The sequence below is a fragment of the Hyaena hyaena genome, unplaced genomic scaffold (genome assembly GCF_003009895.1).
Source record: "Hyaena hyaena isolate Hyena2069 unplaced genomic scaffold, ASM300989v1 scaffold_498, whole genome shotgun sequence".
Lineage (NCBI taxonomy): Eukaryota > Metazoa > Chordata > Mammalia > Carnivora > Hyaenidae > Hyaena > Hyaena hyaena.
The window spans coordinates 564,222-577,855 of NW_024081131.1; the positions used below are offsets into that span (position 1 = coordinate 564,222).

Consider the following 13,634-nt stretch of genomic DNA (forward strand, 5'->3'; position numbering starts at 1 on the left):
TCTGGTAAGGTCAACTGGGAGTCTGTGCACACACTGGCATTCCAAAAATGATGAAGCTTCAGGAAAATTAAAATTTCAGAGGACTGATATGAACAGGGCCCTGAATCAACACGCTCAAACCCTGTGTGAAAACACGCGAGGATGACACCAACCAGTTACTGTGACAAGCATTAGAGTTGAAGGCTAAGTGTCTCGGCTGAGGCGGTGGTGGAGGCAGGCAGCGAAGGCTGTACAGCGAGAAGGGAGCAGAGCTGAACCGGCGGAAGGGAAAGGCGAAGAGGGAAAGAGACGCAGGCAGGCGGCTGGAGAAACAGAACGGATAACAGGAGATGTGGTCGCGGCAGGATGGGGAGGGGGTGGGGTTTGGGGGGCTCGGGGGAGAAGAAGGTGGCCGGGCAGGGGCATGGTGTACACAGGGAGGCAGGGGCTAAATGGGCGGGTGGAAGAGAGGAGAGATCGGGTCTCAGTTCCGAGGGGAGGAAGGAAAGAGGCGAGACAGACGGAGCGGGGCCCGAGAAAGACCCCCATTTCTCGAACCACGCGGAAGGCTGTAAGGACCCCAGCGCGGGGCGAGCGCGAGCTGCAGGACCCGGGCCGCAGGGGCGGCGGCGAGTCCCCGGCGGCCGCCCTGCGCCCACCGACCGCACTCACCTGCAGCGCCCCAGCTCCGCGCCCGCACTGCGCCCTGCGCCCCGCGCCCCGCGCCGCTCGCCGCGCGCCCGCCTGTTGCTAGGACGCCAGGTAAACACCCGGCGCCCGGCGCCCGCGCAGAGCGTCGCCGCCCCGCGGGTAAAGCCCCGAGCCCGCCCTCCGCGCCGCGGCTGCCGTGCGGTCGCGCTCGGAGCCCGCCCAGACCGCAAGCCCCGAGCCCCCGGCGGCCCGGATGACGCCCGGCCGCCCGCGGTTCCACGGACGCCTGCAACCGCTGCCCCCTGCTCGTCCCCTCCCTGGAAACGGTGTCATTCGACCTCCTCCTTCCTGGAGGACTCGTCCCGAATCACTCCACCAGGTGGGAAACGTTTACCTTAATGAAGGCAACCAGCAGTTAGGGGTTTGAGCAGCAAATCAACAATATGACAGGAAGCAAATAGAAAATGGTCGTTAGAAACACCGTTTTCGGGGTCTCCATAGGCTTCTGGATAGATGTTCTGTAGAATTCCATAAGGTACTCTATGCACCTTAAATCTTCACGGAGTTCTCAAAATAGCACAGGGCCTCTTTGGATCTTTGAGGCCTGAATGTGCTTCCCAAAAAAGCAAATGTGGGGGAATACGTTAATACTCACTAGAAAAGCAGAAGCTGCTCGGCAGTGGTCTAATTCCGAGAATTGGAATGAAATGAGAGCATTTCCCCATATTTTTAAATGTCTTTTACCTTCTACCAAGATGGCCTTACCCCCACCTGTAGATACTTCTACCAACAAGAGTCCCAGCTCTGAAAAACCAGCAGGGGCTAAAGGAGTAGAAGAAGGAAAATATTGGGGGAAGAAATAATGAGAGAGAGAAAGAACAGTATGCAGTCTTTGGGGGACGACGTTTTAGGGACCGAATTTAGATACTTTAGGGTGGTGGAGTGTTTAGGGACTAGAACTAAATTCTGTCCCTAAAGTCAAAGACGCCCATATGTGATGATGTTAGGGTATTACATCTCAGGATACTACATTGTCCTGGCTTAAAAGCAGAGCCTTTCTGCAGACACACAGAAGTGGGATAGATTAGGCCTTCCTTGATGGGGTTCTTTTCCTCCTTTTTTGAAAGTATAAAAGTTGTTAGAAGTGGAATCATTTTTGCCTAAAGTAGCCTCTACCCTCCAGAGAAGCTTGGGCTTGCAGTGTGTCAAAAGCGAAGAATATATATTAATTAGATACATAATCTGAAGGATGCCCTTTGAAAAATGAACAGATGACACTGCAGAATGCGCAGGTCACAAATTGGTGAGGATCAGGGGCGCCTGGGTGGCTTAGTCGGTTAAGCGTCCGACTTTTCGCTTAGGTCATGATCTCATGGTTTGTGGGTTCGAGCCCCGCGTCGGGCTCTGTGCTGACTGCCAGCTCAGAGCCTGGAGCCTGTTTCAGAGTCTGTGACTCCCTCTCTCTCTGACCCTCCCCTGCTCACGCTGTCTCTCTCTCTCTCAGAAATAAATAAAACATTAAAAAGACAAAAACAAATTGGTGAGGATCAGAATCCACCCTGCAGAGGTGTGCTCCAACAGTCCTGGAGCAGGGAAGTTTCCTTGGATACTTTGTGTCACTTGCACATTTTAATCAGCTGTCTAATGTGAGAGAGCATAGTGAGCCCAACATAGAAACTGGCCAGAGATCTACACATTTGGGACGCTTGGCCTTGGTTTGCAAAGCTGGAAAAAGCCAGTGCCCACCAAGATCTGAGTAGCTGTGTCCTCATTTGCTAAATTCATGGCCAGTGTCAGAATCTACCATGGTTTAATCTGACGGCAAAATGTGAGTTTATTAACCCTGACATCATCTAAGGAAAAAAAAAATGCGTGTAAAAATATGTAAATGTGTAGAATTCCCAGCTAGCTTCTTCTAATTTTTCCTTGCCATGTTGGGGCACTAACTTGGCTGACCTTCTGCTCTCAGGTTAAAGGACTACTTCTCAGAGAGTGCTGACCACACAAACTGAGGAAGCCTCATGGTAGGGTTTGTCTTGACTAATCTGTCTTACTGCCTGTTTGCTACCTCCACAGTAAACTCCATGAAATAGGGACCTCTCTGTCTCCTTCAAGTCTGTGTCTTTAAGATCTGGAAGAGTAACTGACACATGGGAAGAGTAAAACTGATGAGTCACCTGGCATTCTTCATTGAGGCACCAGAAGGGTGAAGCTCACATTTCCTTGGACACAGTTGATAGAACCAGTTAGATGATTCTAAGTGGCTGTGTTTGAGAAGAGAGGCTTCCACACTGAGAGCACACACAGGAGGCTGCTGTAGCAGAGGCCCATCCCAGCACTGCCTTCAGCTAGAGTGGGGACATGTGACCCAGTTCTGTCCAATGGAACTTTACAGAAAGTCTGCTAAGGACTTCTGGGAAAGACTTGAGACTTATGGGGCCCCTCCTCCACAACCTTCTGTCAGCTCAATATGCCCCCTGTGAAACCAGCCACCTGGTCAGGCCAGCTCTGATCCTCTAGTGCATTGTAAAGTTCTGGCAGATTCTGTGCACTGCCCCAACAAGGTACCACAGATTGGGTGGCTTAAACCACAGACATTTCTTGTCTCACAGCTTTGGAGGCTAGAAGTCCAAAATCAAGGTGTCAGTAGGATTGGTTCCTCCAGAGGGCTGTGAAGGAAGGATTTATCCCAGGCTTTTCTCCTGGGATGGCCTTCTTCATGTCCACATGACGTTCTCCCTGTACATCTGTCTCTGTATGCAAATGTTATTTTTTTTTCTAAGGATACCAGTCATATTGGATTAGGATCCACTCTAATGAACTCATTCTAACTTGATTAACTTTGTAAAGAGCCTATCTTCTTTAAGGACATATTCGGACTTCAACATATGACTTTTAGGGAGGATGCAATTGAACCCACAATACTATGTAAACAAAAAAGTCAGAAGGTCTCAGAGGCCCATTCACCTGTGTTAAGAGTGGGGCCAGCTGGTGTGAAGCAGCCAAGAGAGGCACTTACAGACCAGAACCAGGAGAAGGTGATAGGCAAGGTTGGTCTGAGGGTCCAATACCTCACTCAGGAAAGGACCTATAGGCTTGTAGGAAAGTACAGTTGCATCTATTGAACAGTGATGGGGTTAAGTCTCATTAAGGAAAAAGATTGCCTCTCAGTGCAAATTTTCAGGATATTTCAACAGAAATTCTGATGATAGAAAATCGCATGAAGACTGATTAAGTTCTAAGGACTCAACTTTGCTAGATCCTACCTTCCATTATACATAATGACCAACAATCAAAGCTGCCTTCCTGTGAACAAAGATATTTCTCAGTGATACACTGCTGACCAAGGACCATGGTCTGGAAATGAAATGGCTCCTCCTCCTCAGATTCGAACCTCCTAGACCTTCATTTATTCCATAAATGCTTTTTTAAAAATATCAACAAGTGCCAGACACCCTGTTGGCAAAAATTGGTTATCTAATTTGGGTACTGGCAAAAAAAAAAAAAAAAAAGTGTCCATTAAACTCTATGCAAAATCTCTGGAAGAGAAGGAAGGCCAGTAGCATGGAGCACAGTAAGCAGAAAGTGGGGAGAAGAGGTGAAGAGGTGGGCGAGATTCCATAAAGCAGGGGTTAAAGCCATGATAAAGAATCAGATTTTATTCCAAGAGGAAATGAACAATTTTGGAGGATTTTTAAGCAGGGTGTGACATGATCTGATTTGTGTTGTTAGCCATTCTGACTGTGTTGTGGAAGTAGGCTATTAAGGTATTCACTATTAAGTGAAGTAAGGAGACTATTAATAAGCCACGTTGGGTCAAGTTCCCCAGGAAGTAGACTCCAAGATGGAGAAATGCATGTGAGCGGTTTACTTCGGAATATCCCCTTGAAATGAAGGCAATGGAATTGAATGAGGCTAGCTGAATTACTATGCAGTGATGACTGCTTCATGGAAAGCTCTAGAACTGGGATGGCCCTGCAGAGTTTTTGCATATTGAGGCAAGAGGGCTGGACCTCTGTATTCTTATGTCAACTCATCAGCACTGGCCAATCACTGGATACAGGCTGTCCCCAGGAGAAAGGCATGGCTTTCAGCCCTTAAGTTGAGTGCTTTCTGCTACAAACACTCCCCAGCAGGTGAAGACAAGTGTGCTTCAGTCCTGGAACACCCACAACAGTCCACCCCATGCACAGGCCAGATTTGCTCATGTCATGCAGTACAGCTGGGAGCAGCTTCTCCAGAATTCTGGTGGGCTTTTCTTCCTAGGGAAACTTAACAAGAGAAAGATATGAGATAAAAATGTGGCCCCTTGCTGTGCAGCTGGTCTCACAGCCACAACTGATACTCACCATCTCTTTTCTCCTCTGTCTATTCCAGTAGCACCCCTCACTCTTCAGTAGCACCTTTGCTGATCTAGATAGCTTATCTGGTGGGATGATCGTGGCCCTCTCTGCCAAGGGATCTGAGCCACTGGCATCAGCCCCTCTCAAATAGTGGCTATTTTATTTGTGCCTTTACAATCAAAATTGGGCAAGTAAGTACCAAATAGTCTACAGATGGACCACCCAAGTTCCAAACATATCCTTCCCTTACCTTACAGTAACACTATCTCTGGGTCAGTGTCTCTGACAGGATCATGACTCCTTTACTTGCCTGTTGGCCTCTTGCACAGAGAGCCCAAAGTCATAAAGTTACCACAGGTGAAAGTTGAATGTCCCTTGCTGGAATGCCTCCCCTCTAGGAACCAGAATTTCTAAATGCACGCAGCCCAGATTTGCAGTGAGAGGAAGTACAAATTCCCCCCGAGTGATGCCTAAAACAAGTCCACTTCTACCTCCACCTCTTAATTCTAGAATCCATGTATTTGACCTTTATGGGTCACAGCTCCATATAATGGCTATTGTTTTAGGGTATACACTTCAGTATGGAGGATGGTACCCCATCCTTACAGGGTATCACCTCCAAGCTGGCACTACAGCTGTGCCTTCAAAAGGCCACTTAATTGCTCTGTTAGATAGTAGTCCAAAGCCACTTTGGAGAGTATATGTGCCCCTTCACTGAAGTATTGAGACCGGATGACCGTCTCTGAAAAGAGAGATATATATAGCAGCAGGTGGCAGGGATGGAGGCTGTGTGTGGACCCAGCAAAATGAGTTCCTTCTTGCTGATGCTAAGTGTCTAGTCTGCTAACAGCAGGGGCTGACACTAAACTTTTTTTTCAATGTTTATTTATTTTTGAGAGAGAGAGAATGTTGCGCGAATGCGCGTGAGTAGGGGAGGGGCAGAGAGAGAGGGAGACACAGAATCTGAAGTAAGCTCCAAGCTCTGAGCTGTCAACACAGACCCCAGAGACTGATGCAAGGCTCAAACTCATGGACCCATGAGATCATGACCTGAGCCAAAGTTGATCACTCAACCAGCTGAACCACCCAGGTGCCGTGACACTAAAGTTTTAATATGGCATGTTCTATGGGAGACTAACCAGGCCTTGGGGGCAGGTCAGTTACATTGGGTTGCTCCCATTTCAGAGGTGGCAAAAAGCTTCCTCCTTACTGGGACTGATGCATATTCCAAATAGAGATTTACCTTTACTGTCCACAGTACATCTTCCGGCACCACCATCAAGATGCCGCATTCAGGGGCGCCTAGGTGACTCGCTTAAGCATCCTACTCTTGATTTGGCTCAGGTCATGATCTCATGGTTTGGTGAGATTGAGCCCCACATCGGTCTCTGTGCTGAGAGTGCAGAGCCTGCTTGGGATTCTCTCTCTCTGTCTCTCTTTCTCCCTTCCCCGCTTGTGCACACTTTCTTCTCTTTCAAAAAAAAAAAGAGAACTTTTACTTAAACATTTTTTTTAAATACCTCATTCATCAATATGGCATTCCACACAACATTGCCACAGAACAAGAGATCATTTTAGAGCAACAGAGAAGGAATAATAAGTTTATCACTATTGGAGCCACTGATCTTACCATGAACTACATCACCCAAAGGCAGCCATCCTGATAGGGTAGTGGAATGACTTGTTGACATTCCAGCTAGGGTGCTGGTATGACACAGCACCCTGTGGGGTTGGGTCTCCATCCTCCAAGATGTGGTTTATGCACTAAGTGAACAGTTGACGTGTAATGCTGTTTTCTCTAATAGCTGAATTCATGGCTGTACAGACCAAGGAGTGAATCTTCTCATCATAATCATCAATAACCCAAATTGTGGAATTTGGGCTTCCCATTCCTATAGCCTTGGGCTCTGCCAGTTAGGAGCCCTAGTTCTCATGGGGGAGTTGCTTCCATCAGGGAATACAGTACCAGTTCCATTGAACTTGAAGCTGTGACTACCACCTGACTGCTTTGGAGCCCTCATGCCAGTGAACCAACGGAATGTAAATAGAAAACAAGGGCTTACTAGACTAGTTGGGTCATTGATTGACCATGATACCATGAGGGCTAGAATATGCCACCAGGAAGGAGGAGGTTTACAACCCAGAGGCCAAGAGGCTCAGCTCTTAGTACTTGGGCAGTTCTTAGTACTTCAGTGCGTTGCAGTAACTATGAATTGGAAACCACAGCAACCACAGCCAGATAAGACCACAAAAGGCTCAAACCCCTCAGAAATAGAGGTCTGGGTCATGCCACCAGACAAGCATCTCAGACCATCCAAAGTAATGCCATTGGACATTTGAAATGCATGGTCAGCTTTTTGTTTCTACTTTGTTTTTGCTATTTCCTACCTGTAGTCTCACTCTAGCCCTGTTTAGAAAGAACAGGGCAGGGAGAAGAGGGAAAAGGCCAAGCAACCTTCAAAATTGTCTCCCTGTCATAAGCCAGCTTTGCATCTCTGTAGGAAGTCTAAACTGACTCTTTCTCTAGTAAGGTTTCTCTTGGCTCTTCAAAAACCCTGCACTGTTGGTGCCCTTCCCAGGGCTCCATCCCAGAACAAGCATCTCCATTCCCTTTGGGAATCTAGTATTTCATACATCTGTCTACTTAGGTCTCATAGCCGCCATCCTGCTTCCACCAGCCCTCACCAGAGCATGTTCCCCTCAGCGCTCCCATTATTCACCCAGCAAACTCTGGAAGTGCAGGTCCGTCCCATCAGAATAGAAGCTTTCCTCCATTCTGCTGCCAAAGCCACTATACCCAGGCTATTTGTCACCCCCGGGCTTATCCACTGTGTCCTCCCCACTCCCAGCTGCACAGGGCAAAGGACACATATTTGGGTGTCTAAGTTGTCTCCTTAAAGTCTTTTTTCTTTCCCCTCTGAATGTGGGTTGGGAGCAGATGAGTAGAGAAGAGAGGGCTAACATGGCTTTCTCGGAAAAGTTCCTCTCTGGGAAATCCACTCATTTCCCTTCTATAACTTCAGTGTGGGTGAGTCAGGTAATTGACTTTCCAGTTATAGTCCTTTACCATTTTACATCTTGGCCTAATTCCGCACTTTGGAATAAATTGTCTATTGTATCTTGAATCCTAATGTCTTGAATTAGTGAAACAGTTTCACCACAGTATTTCTTAGGTAGATGTACAAATTGTGGATAGTTACGCAGCAAATCAATAACATACATTGGCTTAGAAAGTGAGAAAGAATTATTCATTTTTTATTTACACAACCCTTTATCTTTTGATGTATTACAATGTTCATGTATTACAAGGAACCTGTGATCCTGTAGTAAAAAATTAGACTAGTATAAGAAGCAGTAAACATAGGACATATAAATAAATTTAAATTATATATATTAATATTATCCATTATCTGCCGTATGTTCAATAACAAAGTATAATAAATCATTTCAAGTATATCAAACAGCATGACTTTGATTCCAAAGTAAAATTATAGGATTGCCTTAAACATTTTGAGGCAACTTCATGGAGATCAGATGTTTGCTGATCTTTATTTTGCTGATCAATGCAGTAGATTGACCTTTTGGCTAGAAAAATTTGAGTGAGAAAATAATTAAAGTGACTGGAATCTCAAATCAAATTTGGGGGATAAGCAGGAGGTGTGTTACAGGCTTCAGTACTATCAAAAAGAAAAAAGAAATAGACCTAGAGAGGCGCATTCTCTTCTCAGTCTGAGCAATACCTATAGACATGATAAAAGTGGTCTATAGGGTTAATGAAGGCTGTGTGCCACATCACTAGACTTCCAGTCAAATGTATGCACTATGCACATGCTCAGAGGACTCTAAGGTATGGGGCGGGGGTTGGGACAGAGGAAGGGACAGAAAATGAAATAGGCAAAACATGGGAACAAAATGTGGGTAATGGAAAGCAGAAGAGTTAGAATGGCTAAGGAGAGGGGAAAAAGCCAAAACCTAATAGCCTGAAGAGGTCAAAGCCAATAAAAATAAAACATTTGCACATAACAGACCCCGGAAAGAGTCAGAACTAGGTAGCATCTCTGAAGTGGCAGAGTGGACTAAAAACAGGAAGGCAGCTTTGAAAGCTTTATTGGAGTAGCTGGACCCCAGTATCCTTTCCCCAACAGAAAGATTTATAAGTTGGGGCACCAGGAATAGCTGAGAACCAAGAAAACATGGGTACACTGAATGCTAAGAATCTCCTTAGCCCCTTCTCCTGGCCACCTTCCTCACAGTGGCAACCTGACTTATATCATCAGGCCGAAGAGCTGAGACTGACCAGCCTGAAAGAAAAGATCTGTAGGTGCTGACATGTAAGAGTCCTTTCAGGCAGATATACATACATGTATTGAAGTAGGGGAAGTGTGTAGGTAGCATGGGGCAGGAGTTATGGCAACAGAATCATATCCTCTTCAGAGTAAAAAGTCACTGTCTCTAAAAAAGAAAAATCAAAAAATAGCAGTTTAAGCATGTCATTTAAAAAGGTAGAAATGTTGATCGATACCAAGGACAAAGTAAAAGTTGTGCTCACTGTGATTTTTAAGCAAAATGCAACCAGGTGCTATTCAGCTTCTCAAGAACAAGCAGGGCCAACCACTTTGTAGAAAGCTGGTTCTCCATCATCCAGTTGTGGCTAATAATCACACAAAATAGATCCAGTGCTGATGAACACAGACCATCAGAGGAAGTAAACTTCTGTGACAATTAGCTATTGCTGCAATAATGCTGTATAACAAATAACCCCCCAAATCAGAATTGTACATGTATTTATACTCATACACATGGATGTGTAGGCCAGTTGCAGTTTCCATGCAGTTTGGCTGCTTCAGGTCAGGCCTAAGTGGCTCTGCTTCAGGCTGTTGTGCTTCTAGACTTGGTGTCAGCCTATGAATGTGCCCCTGAGCCTGGGAGCAATGGCTACCTGTTGCATGTTCTTGTCACAGTGAATCACTTCCATGGACATTCCGAGTCTCTGATTGCATCATATCAAACTGATATCCTATTGACCAAACCAAGGCACATGGCCAAGCACAAGGTCAAGGGGCCAGGAACTGTTTTTCTGCCCAGAATGAAGCCATGGTAATGTTTGGTTATATGACACCGCTACAGCAGAGTGAAGGCATTATGGGAACTAATAATGCAATCTATCAGAATACCATTCTTCACTTATCATTCACTATTTATCAGATGTGTTCTAGTTTTGGTCTTCATTCCCATTACATTACCATGGTGGTTCAGTCACCTTATCCTATTCTCATTCTTCTGGCAAGAAGATCGAGGATGCATAGCCAGAATTAACGGTTACATGTTCTGATTTGCTCCTTTATTTTTATGTAGTTATTCTAAACCCTTTTTATGCTTTTATTAATTATTTTATTCAAAATCCTTCCTTTTTATTCTAAGCTCTCTCTTTTATCTAAATAATACAGAATACTATAAAAGATGTTTAATCCCATTTCATGTGAAGTAGCCCTTGGTCCCTTTTCTGGGTTTTTAAAAGGCAGAAACTCAGAGCAAAGTACACTGGAATGTAGGGAAAGTTATTTGATGTAGAAAGTGTGTAGTCTAGCCAAGAAGTGATTACTCCAGAAATCCTTACGGAGAATAAAGGATTTAATGTGCGACTTGATATTTTGGAAAAACAAACTGAGGATTAATAATATCCGGGTGATGTCTCCCAAAAACACCAAAGGAAACAGTGAAGACGTCTTAAAAGAATGGCTTCCAGATGCCTAGTAAATCATGTGTCCCTAACAAATGAGAACATGGCAGAGGGAGGATATTACTTATTTTGAGAAGATATGCATTCTTTGGGTAACTAGTAGTAGTTTACACTTGAACTCTGTGATACTACTAAAGAGATAAAAACCAAAGGAGTTATCCTTTTCAAATAATGAAATGATGGATAAATTTACAGCCAACATCAGAATTACCACTCAGTGTGATTTGTTTGTAAGAAAATAACAGGGTTTTACGGTGAGGTGATCTGTCTGTTTCATGGATTGGAATATATCTCAAAGTCTTGTAAAGTGGGAGATGATGATTGAAAAGAGGGAAGGAAGGGGGATGAGGAAACCAGAATGATGCTTTGCAGATAGGAACATTTTCAGATACATAAATTAGACTCTGTTGTCTGGGAGTTGATTTCTTCCAAGCCATCTACACCCACATACCCTTTGGAAAGAGTTCATGTGCTCCCAGTGTGGAAACCACTTACTTAGTTCATAGAGCTCCCCATATTCCTGCGCTCTTTGAGGTCTTAAGTCATTTCCTCTGATATGATCCAGTATGGATTTGCATCAATCAAAATGTGCCAGAACCTATTAGCTTACAGAGTTGGGGTCATGAAGAGCATTAAGTAAGGTCACAGGCTTTGGTTTTCCATATTGAAATCTTTTGACTTTCTTTGTGTTTAATTTTCTCATCCCTATAATATTACCTGGCAACTGTTTGTGTTTGAGCAATTCTTCTCTGCGTCTTGTCACTGAATTGAAAACAACAGAAACAGCAATACCAGCAGGATAAAGCCCAATGTCTAGGGATCACAAACAGATTGTAATCAGATATTATAAAACAGAAATTAGAATGTATGCATTCTCTCTGAGGGGGATATTGCACTTAATCAATTGCATTTCCTATAGAGGATATGAAGCACAAATGGACCATTTCACAATTTCCATGGATACTAAGTGCTTGAAGTGGAGGTTGGGGGTGGGGGGAAGGAAGTCTAAATGAGCTAAATTAATCTTCTATTTCCTTCCTAACTGGCAAATCAGTTGAAAGTAGGAGGCAGAAGCATAGATTAATAAACCATATGCAATATATTGCCAGTTGTCATTTGAAGGAACTATTTTTTCTTCAGTCATATTGATTACCTAAGTGTTATAATAACATTGCGGGGGCACTTTGGGATTAGGAAAGCCGTGATGATTTCCCCTTCCTCTGAAAAAGTGTCTACTTGCGTAGCTTCTGTAAACTTAACTCTGTCCTGGTTAAGATTAGGTTCTGGTGTGAGAAACGAAGACTGAAACACAGTGGCTTACAGAAGACAAATTTATTAAAGCAAGTCTGGGGTGAGCTGTTAGGGCCTGCAGTAGTAGCTCTCCTGTGCAAAGTGCTCAGGGACCAGGCTCCTTCTCCACTGTGCAGGGCCCCCATGTCCAAGACCTGCCCCACCTCCAGCGGTCATGGCTGCATTCCAGCCAATAGGAAGGAGGAAAGCATGAAGACAAGGGGCAAAAGTCATGCTGGGTTGCTCTTAGGGAAGTTGCCATACGGCATTTCTACTTCTGTCTCGTAGGCCAAAGTTAATCATATGGAACATTTTTTGCCTTTTACATTTTGAAGCTGTCTTAATAGGTACATAGAAATTTAAATTTGTTACATATTCTTAAGATTTGACTCCTTTATTTAAAGATATAAAATGACCCTGTTTTTCTCTAGTAATGATTTTTGTCTGGAAGTGTATTTTGTCTGATTTAAAGAGAAGTACACCAGCTTTCTATTTGGTGTTTTTCTGGTTTATCTTTTCCAATCTTTTACTGTCAATTTTTTCTGGAAGCTTATATTCTAGATATGCTGATTGTAACAGAATATAGCTGATTTTTTAAAAAAAAGCTGTGTGCAATCTTTTGCTTGATGAAGGTATTTATGTGATTATATGTCATCTTAGGTGCATATAGGTGCATTTATGTCTCATCTTTTCTATGATTCTCTTTCTCTCCTTTATTGACTTTTATTTGGGTTATTTTTTTCTAACCTGATTTTATCCCCTACTATTTGAAGTCATGTACTCTGATATTACTCTTTTTGTGTTGACCCCTCCCCCCCAAACTTCATAATTAACTTATCTAAGTTTCAGGTTAATACCTTTACCTACCTCATAAACTTCACCCTCATCCCTATCAGAATTGTATTCCTCTCTGGAATAATATGTTGTCATAGTCATACATTTAATTTTTTTAACTCCTTAAAACATTAATATTGCTGTTTTATAAGATCGTCATTTTATATTTTATATTTATCCATGTTTACCAATTTTTTATTCATTTCTTCTTAAAATAGAATTATTAAGGTATGATTGACATACAATACACTGCACATATTAAAAGTGCACAATTTGATAAGTTTCAGCATACGGGGAACAATTGCTACAGTCAGGAGAATGAACATATCACCTGCAAAAGGTTTCTTGTGCCCCCTTAATCTTTCACACCTGCCACTTCATTTTACTGGTGGTTATAGTGTGTCAGGCAGGAGCATAATGCAAATCCTGTTACTCTATTGTAGTTACTAGTGAACATCTCTCTCCATTTCTGTTTGTATCCAGACTTTGAATATGAAATCATGTTCCTTCTGTCTCCAGTATACTATTTAGATTTTCCTTTTAGTGAAGGTCTCTCTGCTAATGGCAGGCTCCCCTCAGTTTTTGATGGCCTGAGAATATCATTATTTTGACTTCATAAAAGAAAAGATATATATTATTTTTTAATGTTTACTTAAGAGAAAGAGAGAGAGACAGAGCATGAGCAGGGGAGAGGCAGAGAGAGAGAAGGAGACACAGAATACAAAGCAGGCTCCAGGCACTGAGCTGTCAGCACGGAGCCCAACATGGGGCTCAAACCCATGAGCCATGAGATCGTG

At 43.8% G+C, this 13,634-nt stretch overlaps 1 long non-coding RNA gene across 1 annotated transcript in view; it reads left to right on the plus strand.

The window, feature by feature from the left end:
* Positions 1-860: 860 nt before the first annotated feature.
* LOC120247054 overlaps positions 861-13,634 on the plus strand; it is a 117,410-nt gene continuing 104,636 nt past the window's right edge. The window contains exons 1-2 of the long non-coding RNA XR_005532208.1: positions 861-1,009; positions 2,600-2,654. This is a non-coding gene — a long non-coding RNA (uncharacterized LOC120247054). The remainder of the gene's footprint in view (positions 1,010-2,599; positions 2,655-13,634) is intronic.